Source organism: Petromyzon marinus, chromosome 47, assembly GCF_048934315.1.
Source record: "Petromyzon marinus isolate PM22_M1 ecotype Great Lakes invasive population chromosome 47, UKy_Petmar_22M1.pri1.0, whole genome shotgun sequence".
NCBI classification, from domain to species: Eukaryota; Metazoa; Chordata; class Hyperoartia; order Petromyzontiformes; family Petromyzontidae; genus Petromyzon; species Petromyzon marinus.
Genome location: NC_133713.1, coordinates 5,706,376 through 5,723,037, shown reverse-complemented (window position 1 = coordinate 5,723,037; position 16,662 = coordinate 5,706,376).

Sequence of the window (16,662 nt, the reverse complement as noted above, 5' to 3'; positions counted from 1 at the left end):
CCAGGTCCCGTGCTAGGAAGAGATGAGCCGGGGGGGGGGGGGGGGGGAAGGGGACGAATGGAGAGTGAGACGAAGGGGGTAATCAAAAATCGTCATTTAGCTCCTTGCACCGGGGCCCATGCAGTGCCGGATTGTCCTAGTGGCAACAGTAGCTACAACATGTCTAGTAGCTACTACATGTGTAGTAGATACTACATGTGTTGTATCTACTACTACTACACATGTGTTGTATCTACTACTAGACATGTAGTAGCTACAACATGTTTAGTAGCATGTAATAGCTACTAGTAGTAGCTACTACATGTGTTGTATCTACTACACATGTAATAGATACAACACATGTAGCAGCTACTACATGTGTAGTAGATACAACACATGTAATAGTTACATGTGTTGTATCTACTACACATGTAATAGATACAACACATGTAGCAGCTACTACACATGTAGTAGCTACTACATGTGCATCTACTACATGTGTAGTAGCTACGGGCCCCGCACTTTCAAGGACCCCGCGCTAAATGCTTTCAAGTTATCAATTCCGGTTCAGTGATTATTGCTCTATTACTATAGTACTATACCGCCTTCAACTTTTACGAACGACTGGGTGTTTAAGGTTAGCGATTTGTCGTATTATCTGGCTGTATAGCAAATGAAAAAATACAATTTACTATGCAAGTTAAAAATGTATGTGTTTAATTTTTTTTACAATTTAGGGCCCCTTTATATAACCTAAGCTTCAGGCCCCGTACGAGCTTCGTCCGGCACTGGGCCCATGCACCTCCATCTCCGTGATGAGCGTTGCGTGCCAAAGAGTCCTCGCACATTCACAGCGAGGGCAGAGGGAGCGGGAGGTCGTCCGGTTGGTCGTGGTCGTGGCGGAGGAAGAAGAGGAGGAGGAGGAGGGGGTTGGAGGACGGACGCTCAACCTCACTCGCGTCGTCGCTTTAAGATGTTTCTCTGTTCATGTTTTTTGTTTGTTGCAGTTGCACCCGACTCAAGAGCCGCATGGCTCACAGGGCTCGACCTAATAAATTAAAACTCTGAAATGAAACTTGACTCAGCACCACTCGGTCCACTGCACTCTCTCTCTCTCTCTCTGTTTTCGGTGGTCAGGGTGTTGGTGGGTGGGTGGGTGGGAAGGGCGCAGTGCGTTGTCGTCGTCCGTGCGTTGTTTATTTCCGCGCTCGAAAGAAACGCGAACGAGAGAGGAGAGAGGGAGGGGAGAGAATAGATTGAGGGGGGGGGGAGGGGGGTCCGAGAGAGAGGGGGAGAGTGGGGGAGAATAGATAGAGAGCGGGGGGGGGAGAGAGGGGGGGAGGGCAGAGGACGTTTACAAGAACAAAAAAGAACACTCGTAGACTCGGGCGTGCCGCTAAGGAGCTCAGCGCGTGTCTGGAGGTTGCGCTGCGCGCTCGGCTGCTAGCGGATACCGCGGAGGAGTCGCGAGCCGAGGAAGCTCCCCCCCTCCCTCCCTCCCGCGAGGCTATTAAGACAATTGGGGTTGCGGAGGGCGGCCCTTCCTGCTTTGAGGTTCCACGTGCTCCTGGGACACGCGCACGTCGCGTGCAACTTGCTCCGCCAGTCACATCCGGCACCTCCACACACAGGCAAACGATTCACAACCATTTCGATTTAAAGCTTTCGTGACTGCAAGGATTCATCTTCTTTGGTTCTTTCGGTAAAGTCACCACGTAGAATGAGGATAAAATAATAAAATAAAACAATACAATTCTCACGACGTTTCGGCCACAACACAAGTGGCCTTCTCCATTGTAGCTCTGTCGTCCCGACAGGTTTGTTCCTTTCACCTGAAGAAGGCCACTTGTGTTGTGGCCGAAACGTCGTGAGAATTTTTTGTTTTATTTTATTATTTTATTCTCATTCTACGTGACTTTACCGAAAGAACCAAAGAAGATTCACAACCACCCCCCCCCCCCCCAACCACGGACCCCCCCAACCACCAACAACAACCACACGCCGCTCTGGTGCAGCTGCCGGCACGGGCTCATGGTGGAGAGGGGGGGGGGCAGTGTGGGGCAATGCTGCCGAGCACCTTGGGAAAGAGGAGCAGCGATCCGTCAAACGTACCCACGTGGTCGCTCAACCCACGCGTCTATATGTGGGGTTATACCCCCGCGCGCGGCACACGAGGGTGTGGCTGGGGGTTGCGACCCAACACCTCGCCCGGCCGCCTTTGTCTCCCCCATTTGGCGGATGCTTGCACACGCACCGTTCCAGTCGCTGCTTTTGAGGCTGAGTCGACCTAGGGGAGGCCCAGGACGCGGTTCGGATATCGGTGGTCTTGAACGACTGCGCCGCTACCGCTGCCCGTGTAGCCTGTAACAGAGTGCTGGGGCAAATGCTGTTAGCGAGCAGCAGCAGCTTTGAAGGCCGGAACGGCACACGAGGGGGTGGGTGGCCAGCACCACGCCGGGCCGCCTTTGTCTCCCGAGTGGCGATGTTTTTCGAACCGCACTAGGCACTCGTTTGAGGCTGAGTCGACCTAGGGGAGGCCCAGGACGCGGTTCGGATGATCGTCACCGGCGTTGGTAGCCGTGTACGGGAATCGAACTCAGGGTTGGCCGAGTTCGTAACGCAGCCCGCTCACCGCTACACCACCGCTCCCCACGCATGCAAGCACACACGGACACACACGGCCACACACACGGACACACACACGGACAGACACGGACACACACGGACACACATGGCCACACACACGGACACACACACGGACAGACACGGACACACACGGACACACACACGGCCATACACACGGACACACACGGCCACACACGGACACACACACGGACAGACACGGACACACACGGCCACACACACGGACACACACACGGCCATACACACGGTCACACATGGACACACACGGCCACACACACGGATACACACGGCCACACACACGGACACACACGGCCACATACACAGCCATACACACGGACACACACGGCCATATACACGGACACACACGGCCACACACAGGGACACACACACGGACACACACGGCCGCGCGCACGTGCTCACCGTATACGCGAAACCGAGACGAGTGAAACCGCTGTTTTGCAAAGTGCTTAATTGGAGAGGCGTGCGGAGCGGCGCTTGAATCGCGGCGGTGTTGAGCTGCACTTCGTGGCTCCCCACGTCCTCGCTTGCATGCACCGTGCGTGCGGTGCCGAATTTAATTTGCGAGAGATAATATTAAAAGATACGGATTAGCGCGGCGATAATGATTATAATTATTCGTCTGATTTCAGGATGTATGGGTGTACGCATGAATGTTGAACTTCTGTTCCAGCCAACCGTGCCAGTAGGCTCCTGCTCACCCAGCGCGCAACGACACCTGCAATCCACAGGTCGAGTGCGGGTGGGGCAGAGTGTGGGTACGCCCATCTCTTCCAACGTGCCCGGTCAACGTGGAAGAGTAGGCCAAATACCCATCGAGAGTTCGCCCAAGTGGAGGCCCTTCCGTCAGCAGTGGCGTGAGCGAACAATTGCAGGACTGCCCCTGCACAATTTGCATTTATATTCTGTAGTCTCGCTAAGCGATATCACGAAGGTGCTGTGCTTCACAGACAGGTATAGTCTGCCAGCAGATGGGGGAGGGGGGAATGTTGTCCTGTGGTTTATTCCAATTAAATAATTTTAGAGTCACCAAATTTGGACCGTGGGAATGTGATTCTTTCCATCATTGTCTCGGCAACGATGGACGGATAAGGCGACCGAGCCACGTGGCTCGATTCGAAGACTCGTCGCCTCTAATGTACTGTACGGGCGCGGATAGGCGTGCTTCTTATTTGTACATATTAATATTTTATACTTCCCGGCGTCTCTGAAAAGTGTTCAACAGGCAGCTGATTGCCTGCTCACCCATTATACAGCCCTATTAAAAAAACAACACAAGTTTAAACTCTCTCTCTTCTTTTCTCTTCTCACCCCCACCCCTCTCTCTCTTTATCTCTCGTCGAACATCACCCGTCCCTTTTTAGTCGCATTTAAAAGCGAACAACAGAAACGATAACCCCCGACCCTTTTTTTTGTCTTGATAATTGTGGCAGCATTTTCATGTCCCACTTCCCGTTCTGAATATTTTATTCATTAAAAAAAACCAAACAACAACCCAGAGTTCAATCGGCACTACAATCAGGGAGGGTAATGACTTCGACGAGGTTAAGAATTAAACAAAAGTTTAAGTGCCTCTCCCTATGATTTTTTTTTTCCGAGTGGGTCAATGCGCAGGTGAGCGGCAGTGGGGGTTACGTGTGACTCATCAAATATTGATCGTCCGTTTCGTGACAAGACAGCCACAGCTGCGCGCTATTTGGATACCACTCGCGGGGCCGAGACGAACGCGCTTTACGAAACGTACCGGCCAAATGTTCCCCGGACCCTGGAATTCTTCCTCTTCTGGGACAAAGTCAACGAGCGGCCTTCGTTTAACCCATTTCAACCTACTCGTTGATCCAGGGAGGAAGCCACGCAAAGACGTAGGACTCGTGTTCAGGAGAGTCCTGGCTGCTACGCGAGTTGATTTGTATTCCTTTTTTTTAATTTCAATATTTCAATAAACGTTTTGCAGCCCAAGTCAATGACGCGCGCGCGTTTCACTTCGACACACGTGCCGGGGCCCCGGAGAAACGCGGAGAGAAAACCCCCCACGCCGCATTTGGCTGTCGGTAATCTCGGGCCCCTTAAAAGGGAGAAGACGGCGAAACGATTGGGGAGGAGTGACGGCCTCGAGGATTTCCACCCAGTGGAGGTCGATCGATGGAATCGGCGCGCGCTCGCCGTGGTTGCGAAGGATCGCGCGAGAGACAAGAGAGATGGTGACGGCCTCAACCAGCAGTGGATTGTTCACGGACGGCGCTGACTGTTGCGTGAAACTGCCGCCGCGAACCCGGCGAAGCGAGTTGGATTCCCTGCCACGGCTACCGTCAGTGGCGAGTGACATCTCCACCGCTTTGACGAAGGCTCCCAGGACTCAAAGTGGATTGTGGAGGTGCGTCTGAGCATGCGGGTTGGTGAAAGAGGTGGGATGGCGGGGGGGAGGGTCCAGAATTGGTTCAGATTTTAACCGCCGCTCAATCGACGCGCGCAGGAGTCACACTCAGGCGGACGAGGAGGAGGGAGGGAGGAGGTAAGAGGAGGCGATGAACCGACCACGACGCTACGGCTTCCCTTCGCGTATCCCGGGCGCCTATTAAAGCCAGCGCCGCTCGCCTCACCGCGGACGGCGAGAATGCAACAAAAAAAAGCAGCAGCAGCAGCAGCAGCGAGGGCCGTTCGAGTAAATTAATTTAAATCCCATTAATAATTTGACGCGGCTCTGACAACCGAGGAGGAGGTGGTAGAGGTGGTGGTGGTGGAGGAGGATGTCTCAGAAGGCAGGGGGAGGCTTGTGCAAATCAGGTCGACGGGTCGCGGCTCCCCGTTGCGTCGTCGGGGGTGCCTGTGGGGGGTGGCGAGGGGGGGGGGGGCTGGAAGGGGGCTGAGCCCCCACGTCTCCTTCCGCGCTACATTTTTTATAGCCAAATCAAACGGTTGTCGGTAGGGTATTTCACATAATTGACAATTACGCACCGCGCCTGTCACTTTGTTTATCGCGTTATCTCCCGGAACGCTCCTTTAGCATAGGGCCGGTCTCGGGGCAGGTGATCGTCGGCGTAAGGCACTACAACGAGAGTACGAGATACGCCTGCCCTGAACGACGATTACCCCCCCCCACCCACCACCCTCGCTCCGGAGTGCTCCAGCCAGAGATGATGGCGTTGACGAGAGAGGCCGCACAAGCGCCGGTAGGTGGAAGAGCCCACACGAGGCCACGTGGGCAAACTCCACGTGGCCTCGTACGGCTACTCGCCATGGGTAGCTGCGTCGAACGTTGGTTCAACGTTCGTTTTGACGACGGATGTGTGTCTGAGTTTTCCTATGGCCCCCTCCCCCCCCCCACCCCCCTTACACCTCTTCAAAGACATTTGACCATCGCGGAAGAGTAGGCCAAAGAGTGCAGGGCTTGCACCTTGGCCGGACCGTGCAGGTTCGGCGTCGCACGCGAGTCGACGCTGCACGCACCCAAGCGGCCGTCTCGAGGCAGCGGGAAGGAGAGCAAACTGGACGAATGATCACGCGGCTGCCTGACCGATTAGCGTTTTGTTGTTGTTGTTTTTTTCTTACCACGAATTAGCCGGCCACAAAGCTAAAGCTAAAGCCGCCCCGGCGGCACCCGTGTGCTGAGCGAAGAGGCACCAATAATAATAATAATAATCATCATCATCTGGCGGGTGTAGGGGGTTTCTTTTTTTTTTGGGGGGGGGGGGACGGGGGGAGGGGTTGGGGATAAGAGTCTTCAATTTAATTTTTTTTAGCTTGCGCATGCAAATCCGCGGGAAAAGCGACATCAAAAACTGTTATTTTATGCCGCTAATTGGCAACCTTGTTTGCAAGTTCGGCAACAAAGTTCCGCCAGGCAGCGAGGAGTCGTTAATATGCATGACTGTGGGGGAGAGAGAGAAGGAGGGGGGGGGTGGAAATAGTGTGTAGAAAATAAAAATTATATATATAAATTTCTGACATTTTGCATGCCTATGCTTTTTTTTTTTAATAAAGAACCGGCCTCTGTGCGCCTTACTAATTTATGGGATTTGAATAATGCAGCTCGCGCCCTTTGTTTTTAATTTTGACGTTCACATCAACTTATCGGCACGAGCGCGTGCAAGGCAGGGAGCGCGCACGAGGTGATGATTAGATCCCGGGGGGAGGCGCGCGCCGCGAATAATCCTCAACTTCGTCTTCTCTCCAGCCCACATTCAACGCCTTCACATACACCCCCCGCCACACACACGCACACACACCACGCTACACACACACCATGCTACAGCCACACACACACCATGCTCCACACACACACCATGCTCCACACACACACCACGCTACACACAAACCACGCTACCAACACACACACCACGCTACCAACACACACACACCACGCTACCACCACACACACCACGCTACCAACACACACACCACGCTACCAACACACACACCACGCTACCAACACACACACCACGCTACACACACACCACACTGCCATCACATACACACACACCACGCTACCACCACACACACACACCACGCTACGCACACACCACGCAGCCACCACACACCCACAAAAAGACAAAGACAAAGATCCCCCGTATAGCCTTAACAGACTGTAGGGGCAAGTGCTGTTAGCGAGCACCTATGAAGGCCGGTAACGGTACACGAGGGGGTGGGTGGCCAGCACCACGCCCGACCGCCTTTGTCTCCCTAGTGGCAATGTTTACACACCGCACCAGGTACTCATTTGAGGCTGAGTCGACCGAGGGGAGGCCCGGGACCGGTTCAAAAAATCGTCACTGGTGTTGGCCGTGAGCGGGAATCGAACCCGTGTCGCCGGGTTCATAGCGCAGCGCGCTAACCGCTACACTATCGCTCCCCCCACACACACACCACGCTATACACACACACCACGCTACACACACACACATCACACTGCCATCACATACACACACCACGCTACACACACACACCACGCTACCACCACACACACACACCACGCTACACACACACACACCACGCTACACACACACACACCACGCTACCACCACACACACACACCACGCTACCACCACACACACACACCACGCTACACACACACACCACGCTACACACACACACACCACGCTACAGCCACACACACCACGCTACACACACACACACACCACGCTACAGCCACACACACACCACGCTACACACACACACACCACGCTACAGCCACACACACACCACGCTACACACACACACCACGCTACACACACACCACGCTACAGCCACACACACACCACGCTACAGCCACACACACACCACGCTACACACACACACCACGCTACATCCACACTCACCACGCTACATCCACACACACACCACGCTACACACACACACACACCACGCTACACACACACACACCACGCTACACACACACACCACGCTACACACACACACACCACGCTACCACCACACACACACACCACGCTACACACACACACACCACGCTACACACACACACACACCACGCTACACACACACACACACCACGCTACACACACACACACCACGCTACCACCACACACACACACACCACGCTACACACACACGTGCGCGCGTACATACACCCCTAATCCCTACCTACCATCCACCACCAGCCCGACCACCACCCATCCATTCTCCGTCTCCTACACGCAACAGTCACCACCACCACCACGACGATACAACGCCACCAATACCATCACCACCAATCACTGTACAACACTAGCATCACCACCAGCAACAACGCCACCAATACCACCACCACCACTACGACTATGCAACACCACCACCGTCAGCACCCCACTACAACCGCCACCAACTAACACCGCCACTATATCGCCATCACGTGTGTTTGTGTATGTATGTTGAACTTCTTTCGCACCGTACGTAGCCGGCCGTGCGCGTGTGAGCGCGCAGATGTATTCATAGCCGTCACCACAGTCCACACGCAGGGCACATATTGTCCTATAAACCTTTTCGTAGGAATATAGGAACCACGCGGTAGAATAACATAATATAATAAAAAAAATCATTCTAAATAGTCGAAACTTTGTACTCGAGTGGTAGTGCCTTACGCCGGTGATCCATCCTCCCAAATCAGTAAGGCTCGCAGCGTTCCCGAAAATGTCGCGTTGTAGATATTCGGCCCTGAGTACACGTGCGTGCACGTGCCCAGAGAACTGGCGAGCCAGCAGTGGCCGACATCGACGGGAATGATCCCCGTCTCGTCCGATCTCGGAAGCGAAGCAGGATTTTTGAGCCTGCTCAAGGCCGGAGTGGCCTGACCGCGTGCACCGGGGGCTTGCCAGGTGTTGTAGGACGTGGGGGAGAAGGGGGATTGCGAGGTGGGATCAGCAGATGGCAGCGCTCGTGAGAGTCCTCCAATATTCAGCGCGGTGCTGGGTTGTATCCGGGGGTTCTCAGGTTCCATCTCACGCAGGAGCCGAGGGGAGGTCGCGCTCATCACACACGAAGTGTTCGCCACAAATGTAGCCACGATGCCTCGCTGATCTCGTTAAGGAGCATGAACCATCACCACGCCAACTCCGCTCATCCTCGCAGCAGCTTTTGGCGAACGGTCGAGCAAAAGGCGGTCACCACATCGCGCGTTCTCAGACGAGCTCCTACTGCCGTCCGGAACGCCGTTCCGTTTCGATGCACTTTTCAATCTAGAATTGAAAACACATTTCTCTCGAACTGATTTTTTCGTGTTTAGTTGGTTGTCCTTCCCACGCACCTCCGATTGTCACGGTTGGCTACGTGCGGTGCCAAAGAAGTCCAACGCACGTGCATACAGCATGGACCAAACGTCCTAGGACGTACACCATATTCCCCCCCCCCCCCCCTTTGAAGAACAAGTATTGAGACTATGAGAGGCTCTCTTCGGGGATGAATAATTGGCCACATCGGTTCTGTTCGTGCGATATTGGTTCCGTGAGCGTCACAGCGGTGCTGTTATTGCCCTGGAGGGCTTCTGACCTGATCATTACCTTGTGCGTGCCAGAGCGGTTCCGTTCGTGTTACGTGGGGATCTGTGGTGCAGCGCACTGCGCTAACCCGAGTTCGATTCCCGTCAACGGCCACCAAAAACATTGACGATTATCTGAACCGGCCCAGGGCCTAATCACGGTCTACTCAGTCTCAAATGAGTACTCGGTGCGGTGTGTAAATATCAACACTGGGGAGACAAAGGCGGCCGGGCGTGTTGCTGGCCACCTACCCCCTCGTGTGCCTTGCCGGCCTTCTTAGGTGCTCAGCAACAGCACTTGCCCCAAACGTCTATTTATGATATACGGGGGAATTTTTTTTTGGTCTTTGTTAGCGCAACAAGGGTTTTCATCTTGATTTGAAGCCTTCGTGACTGCAGGAATCCATACTCTTTGGTTCTTTCGGTAAAGTAACGTAAGTTAAAAAAAATAAAAAAAAATAATATATCACGACGTTTCGATCGCAACACATAGCGGTCGTACTCAGGCGGAACAAAAAAAACAATCAAGCAGTGGAACTGCTTGAACCGAGAAGAACACAGCGAGAGAGAGCTGTCATTATTCTACCTACGTGACCTCACCGAAAGAGCAATGGTTTTGCGAGTATTGTCGCTGTCCTGTTATAGTGATAGAGGTTCTGCGAGCGCAAGAGTGGCGCTGTTGGCGTAACGGGAGTTCTGCCTTGAGCGTTATCTGTCAGTGAGCTAGCAGTTGGGTTCCAAATTAAGTTGGGCTTCTGTGAGCACGGTGGCGAGATGTTATCTCCCACGCCTGGTATGCAGGAGGTCGTGGGTTCCATCCCGACACCTATATATTTGTAGTCTGCATCTACCTCTCTCTCTCTCTCTTCCCGTGGTCGTGTGGATTTTCCCCCGGGTCCTCCGATTTTTCCCGCAAGATTTAAAATCCACATCACGCGTTTCGACTATTTGGCTACCGATACATTTACACACGATGATAAGCCACTTCGTTTGAGCTATCATTTATGGCCAGGTCGCTTCTGAGAAAAAAAAAATCTACATCGCCCAGTGGGGCCTTACCTGTTAAAACACACAAAAAAAAACATTTATCGTAGTTAAACAGTGTACGGTTTAAGCTTGGGCTGAGAGTCAAACCGGCTTGTTCCATTGTGACAACTTGATGCTTCTCACGTCTCCCTCCCTCTCTCTCGCCTCTCTCGTCTCTCTTTCTCTCTCTCTCTCGTCTCCCTCCCTCTCTCTCTCGTCTCTCTTTCTCTCTCTTCTCCATAATCCATCCTCTGCGTGCACCGTTTCCTGCTGCGTAATTTATTGCTGGCACCCGAGTTTCTCCGCAGCTCGGAATCAATTATTAAAAATGCGCTTAATTTGCGGCAAAGTGAGAGAGACGGTCTCCAACGAGCGGACGGGGAGGAGCGATGGTGAAAACGGAACGGGATGGTGCCGAACGATTTGACTTAATTGTACTGCTTGGACCTAGACGCTGCTCATAAAGGGGGCGATGCTGAAGGAAACTGGCGCTATTTGGAAACACGTGGAGGATGTACACGTGTGTTGTTGTTGTTCGGAAAAAATGGAAATAACCGGGAAAAAGAGGAAGACCTCACAGAGAACGGCTCGAAGACGACATCACAAGAAGTTGGTGCGAGACAGATTTTGCCACTGCTCGAGCGTAGTGGCACTGCATGGCAGAGAGGAAAGTGGAAACAAATGACGAAATTGTGCGGTGAACACCCACGGGCTATCTGCCCGTGGATCGTGATGATGATGGATATCCAACGACGTTCTCAAGACGTTACGATCCTTATCAAACGTTCGCAAGACGTTGTGAATCTTTTGCCACGTGGCCCAGGGGTGGAGAGCGAGCGGCGCGCAATCGGATGGAGCAGAGTTCGACATCCCGGTTGGGCGTTCACCCAGCCCATCATCCATCCCGCGGTCGATAAAATATATATATACCACTTCGTTGGAGGAAGTCAACCATGGTTGTACCTACGGAGAGCAGCGTGGAATTTTCACCGCTCGCTCAGATTTGCGAAACTGCTGCGCTCTTACCACTGAGCAACCTGGCCGATATATACACATGCACTGTATATTATACATGCAACATATTTACGAATATATAGTTTAAAAAAAACACATATCAACACGTTTAGCCAAAAGGGCCAATAAACCAGTGGTGCGTCTTGACATCTCGCATTGAGCGCCGATTGTTGCTGGGGGTTTGAAGAAGCGACGCGGGGCTCTGTAACAACAACAACAGAACTCGTGTGACATTTATACCACACCCACACCCGGAAGACATCGCACGCAGCGAAAATCACTCCTCTCCTCTTCCTCCTCCCCATCATCATCATCCTCTCCGGCGTGTGCGAGGAGACATCGGCCTCTGTACGCTCACGTTGTCCGTGCGTCTCAGCGCGAGCGTGTTTACCTGGAGGTGCCGGATTTACCTGGAGGTGCCGGGTTATGCGAGTAACAATGAATAGCTACGCAATGCTACGGGCCCCGCACTTTCAAGGCCCCCCGCGCTAAATGCTTTCAAGCTATCAATTCCGGTTCAGTGATTCTGCACTTTGCTCTATTACTATAGTACTATACCGCCTTCAACTTTTACGAACGACTGTGTGTTTAAGGTTAGCTATTTGTCGTATCGTCTGGCTGTATGGCAAATGAAAAAATACAATTACTTTACTGTGCAAGTAAAAAAAAATAGTGTTTTAATATTTAAGTGTTTTTATTATTATTATTATTTTGGGACCCTTTGTAACAACATATGCTACAGGCCCCGCACTAGCTTAGTCCGGCACTGGGTGTCGGTGAGCGTGCGAGTAGTGTAGCAGGTCGTGCGCTGCCTTACCAACTCGGTGCCCCGAGTTCGATTCCCTGCTCACTGCCAACATCGTTGACGAATATCTGAACCGGTCCTGGGGCATCTCCCGAGGTCGACTCAGCTACCTGGTGCGGTGTGCAGACATCGCCACTGGGGAGACAAAAGCGGCCGGGCGTGGTGCTGGCCACCCGCCCCTTCGCGTGCCGTGCCGGCTGTCATAGGTGCTCGCTTACAGCACTTGCCCCAACAGTATGTTAAGGCTATTGGGGGGATCTTTGTCTTTGTGTAGATCTGCGGGTGTGTGAGTGTGTCTGTGTATGAACAGCACTTGACCCAACAGTCTGTTCTCGCTACACGGTGGTGGTGGGGGGTTATTTTTGTGTCTGTGTGAGGAGCGGTGGCGCAGAGGTTAGCGCACTAAGCCTCAAATGCGTACCTGGTGCCGTGTCTAAACATCGCCACTGGGGAGACAAAGGCAGTCGGCTCGTGTGCCGGGCCGGCTGTCACAGGTGCTCGCGAACAGCACTTGCCACCAAAAGTCAGTTCAGGCTATCGGGGTGGGGGGGGGGGCGGACATCGTTGACTTTCTGTGGATGAGAGGCGGTGGTTCAATGAGTTAGCGCACGGCCATACGAACCACCCGCGGCCACGTTGAACGTTCGCGGTGATTCATCTGCACCGGCCGTGGCCCTGGGCCGCCCCCCTCCCCCCCCCCTGTAACGTGGAGCTCGGCGCGGTGTCACGCGCATGGCCACTGCGAGAGACGCGCGCGGCCGTGGTGGTGGCGCTGACCACACCACCCACAGCGCTTAATGTTGAGATGGGGGCATTCCCACAGTCGCTCCCACCCACACCGCCTCGCCACTCTCCCTCCCTCCCAGCATGACCGTGTCCAATCGCCACCCTCCCTCCCTCCATTCTCCTCTCTAATCATCATCCTCCTCCTCCTTCTCCCTCCTCCCGCTGCTCCTCCTCATCTCCCCTCTCTCGTCCCTCCAGCTTCAAGGGTCTCGTAGCGACCATCTCACCGGCCAAGCGGTTTGTCAGAGAAGGGCAAGACTGTCAGCGACGTGTGTTGTGTGTGTCCTTCAGGGTGAGTGGAGGAGTGTTGGGTGGGGGTACTGGGGGCGTGCAGGGGGCTGTTATCGGGTTGTGTGTTGGGGTACGGATATGATTGTATGGGGGGGGGGGTGGTGTGTGGATGGAATAAGCTGCGGATGCCACGCGATGGATTTTACATGGGATGTGAATGGGATGTGATGGGCTTGAATAGGTTAAAGAGCATGGGGGAAGGATTTGATGCGATGGGATGAAGTGGTTACTAAAATTGTATGAGACGCGCCACGATGGGATGGATTCATTGGAATGTAACGGTATAATTTCACAATAGAATTCAACAAGTCCAGAAGGGTGTCAGTGAATTCCCGCTCAGATGAGCAATTGATGCGATGTTCACCTCCTATTTGCGTCCCTGAGCCAGTGGTGGAATTTACACATTACCATGACGAGTACGTCTATAGGGTAACGACTGTTACCATGACGAGTACGTCTATAGGGGAACGACTGTTACCATGGCGAGTACGTCTATAGGGGAACGACTGTTACCATGGCGAGTACGTCTATAGGGGAACGACTGTTACCATGGCGAGTATGTCTATAGGGGAACGACTGTTACCATGGCGAGTACGTCTATAGGGTAACGACTGTTACCATGACGAGTACGTCTATAGGGGAACGACTGTTACCATGGCGAGTACGTCTATAGGGGAACGACTGTTACCATGGCGAGTACGTCTATAGGGGAACGATTGTTACCATGACGAGTACGTCTATAGGGGAACGACTGTTACCATGGCGAGTACGTCTATAGGGGAACGACTGTTACCATGACGAGTACATCTATAGGGGAACGACTGTTACCATGGCGAGTACGTCTATAGGGGAACGACTGTTACCATGGCGAGTACGTCTATAGGGTAACGACTGTTACCATGACGAGTACGTCTATAGGGGAACGACTGTTACCATGGCGAGTACGTCTATAGGGTAACGACTGTTACCATGACGAGTACGTCTATAGGGGAACGACTGTTACCATGGCGAGTCTGTTTGTAAGGGATCAGAACGCAAGAGCTGATTAGCATCACCCACACGCGGCGTCACCCCCCACGCAGCGTCACCCCCCACGCAACGTCACCCCCCACGCAGCGTCACCCCCCACGTAGCGTCACCCCCCACGCAGCGTCACCCCCCACGCGGCGTCACCCCCCACGCGGCGTCACCCCCGCCCAGTGTGTCACCCCCGCACGGTGTTGCCACCCCCCACTAGGTGTGCCGGGGCTGCCTGGCGGATTCGAACCGCGCGAGCCTCTCGCCGACGCCAACGCTGTGGAGGAGCGGCGAGCGGCCGAGCGTGGAGGTGGCGCTGTGTGAGAAGTGGCGGGGGGTACCGGTGGGGGGGGGGGGGGGGGTACCTGGGAGGTGGGGGGGGGGCCCGGGAGCCGTCGCGTGACGCGTGACGGGCCCAGGGTAGATGACTCGTGGCGCGAGGCAGAACGGAGCCATTAAAGATTCATGCGGCGGCGTTTGAGCCATGAAAGGCGACGTCAGCCACGGGCGATGGGAGTGGAGCGAGTGGAGTGGAGCGCAGGCCCGACCGACCGACCGCGCACAATAATTTACCCGTGTGTGTTTTTGGCCATCTGCTCCGACAAAAAATATTTAGGTTTACAGATTTGTGTATTTGAAAAGGCTTTGTGTTGGATTAAAAATTAATTTATTGTGATGTGTGTGTGCACGTGTGTCTGTTTTTTTTGGTTTTTGTTGGTTCTTTCTCTGCATGGTGAGCAGGGAGGCGTGTGTGCATGTGTGGAGAGCAATTTTTTTATTCTTTGTATTTAGAAATTTGCATTGTATTAATGCAGCAGGGTGGGGAACCCGGCGGCCCGAAGGCATGGTACGACCATCGATGTCATCTCACACGGCCCGTGACTTCATTTCACAGGGACCGTGACGTCAATTCACAGGGCCCGTGACTTCATTTCACGTGGCCCGTGACTTCATTTCACAGGGACCGTGACGTCAATTCACAGGGCCCGTGACTTCATTTCACGTGGCCCGTGACTTCATTTCACAGGGACCGCGACGTCAATTCACAGGGCCCGTGACCTCATTGCACATAGCCCGTGAATTCTTTTCACACGGCCCGTGACTTCATTTCACAGGGACCGTGACGTCAATTCACACGGCCCGTGACTTCATTTCACGTGGCCCGTGACTTCATTTCACGTGGCCCGTGACTTCATTTCACGTGGCCCGTGACTTCACTTCACAAGGCCCGTGACTTCACTTCACACGGCCCGTGACTTCACTTCACGTGGCCCGTGACATCATTTCACGTGGCCCGTGACTTCATTTCACGTGGCCCGTGACTTCATTTCACGTGGCCCGTGACATCATTTCACACGGCCCGTGACTTCACTTCACACGGCCCGTGACTTCTTTTCACGTGGCCCGTGACTTCATTTCACGTGGCCCGTGACTTCATTTCACGTGGCCCGTGACTTCACTTCACGTGGCCCGTGACTTCATTTCACGTGGCCCGTGACTTCACTTCACGTGGCCCGTGACTTCATTTCACGTGGCCCGTGACTTCACTTCACACGGCCCGTGACTTCACTTCACACGGCCCGTGACTTCATTTCACGTGGCCCGTGACTTCATTTCACGTGGCCCGTGACTTCACTTCACGTGGCCCGTGACTTCATTTCACGTGGCCCGTGACTTCACTTCACGTGGCCCGTGACTTCATTTCACGTGGCCCGTGACTTGACTTCACGTGGCCCGTGACTTCATTTCACGTGGCCCGTGACTTCATTTCACGTGGCCCGTGACTTCACTTCACACGGCCCGTGACTTCACTTCACGTGGCCCGTGACTTCATTTCACGTGGCCCGTGACTTGACTTCACGTGGCCCGTGACTTCATTTCACGTGACCCGTGACTTCACTTCACGTGGCCCGTGACTTCATTTCACACGGCCCGTGACTTCATTTCATGTGGCCCGTGACTTCATTTCACGTGGCCCGTGACATCATTTCACACGGCCCGTGACATCATTTCACACGGCCCGTGACTTCATTTCACACGGCCCGTGACATCATCTCACACGGCCCGTGACATCAATTCACACGGCGCCGGGCCAGAGTTTTTGTTTGACCGATGT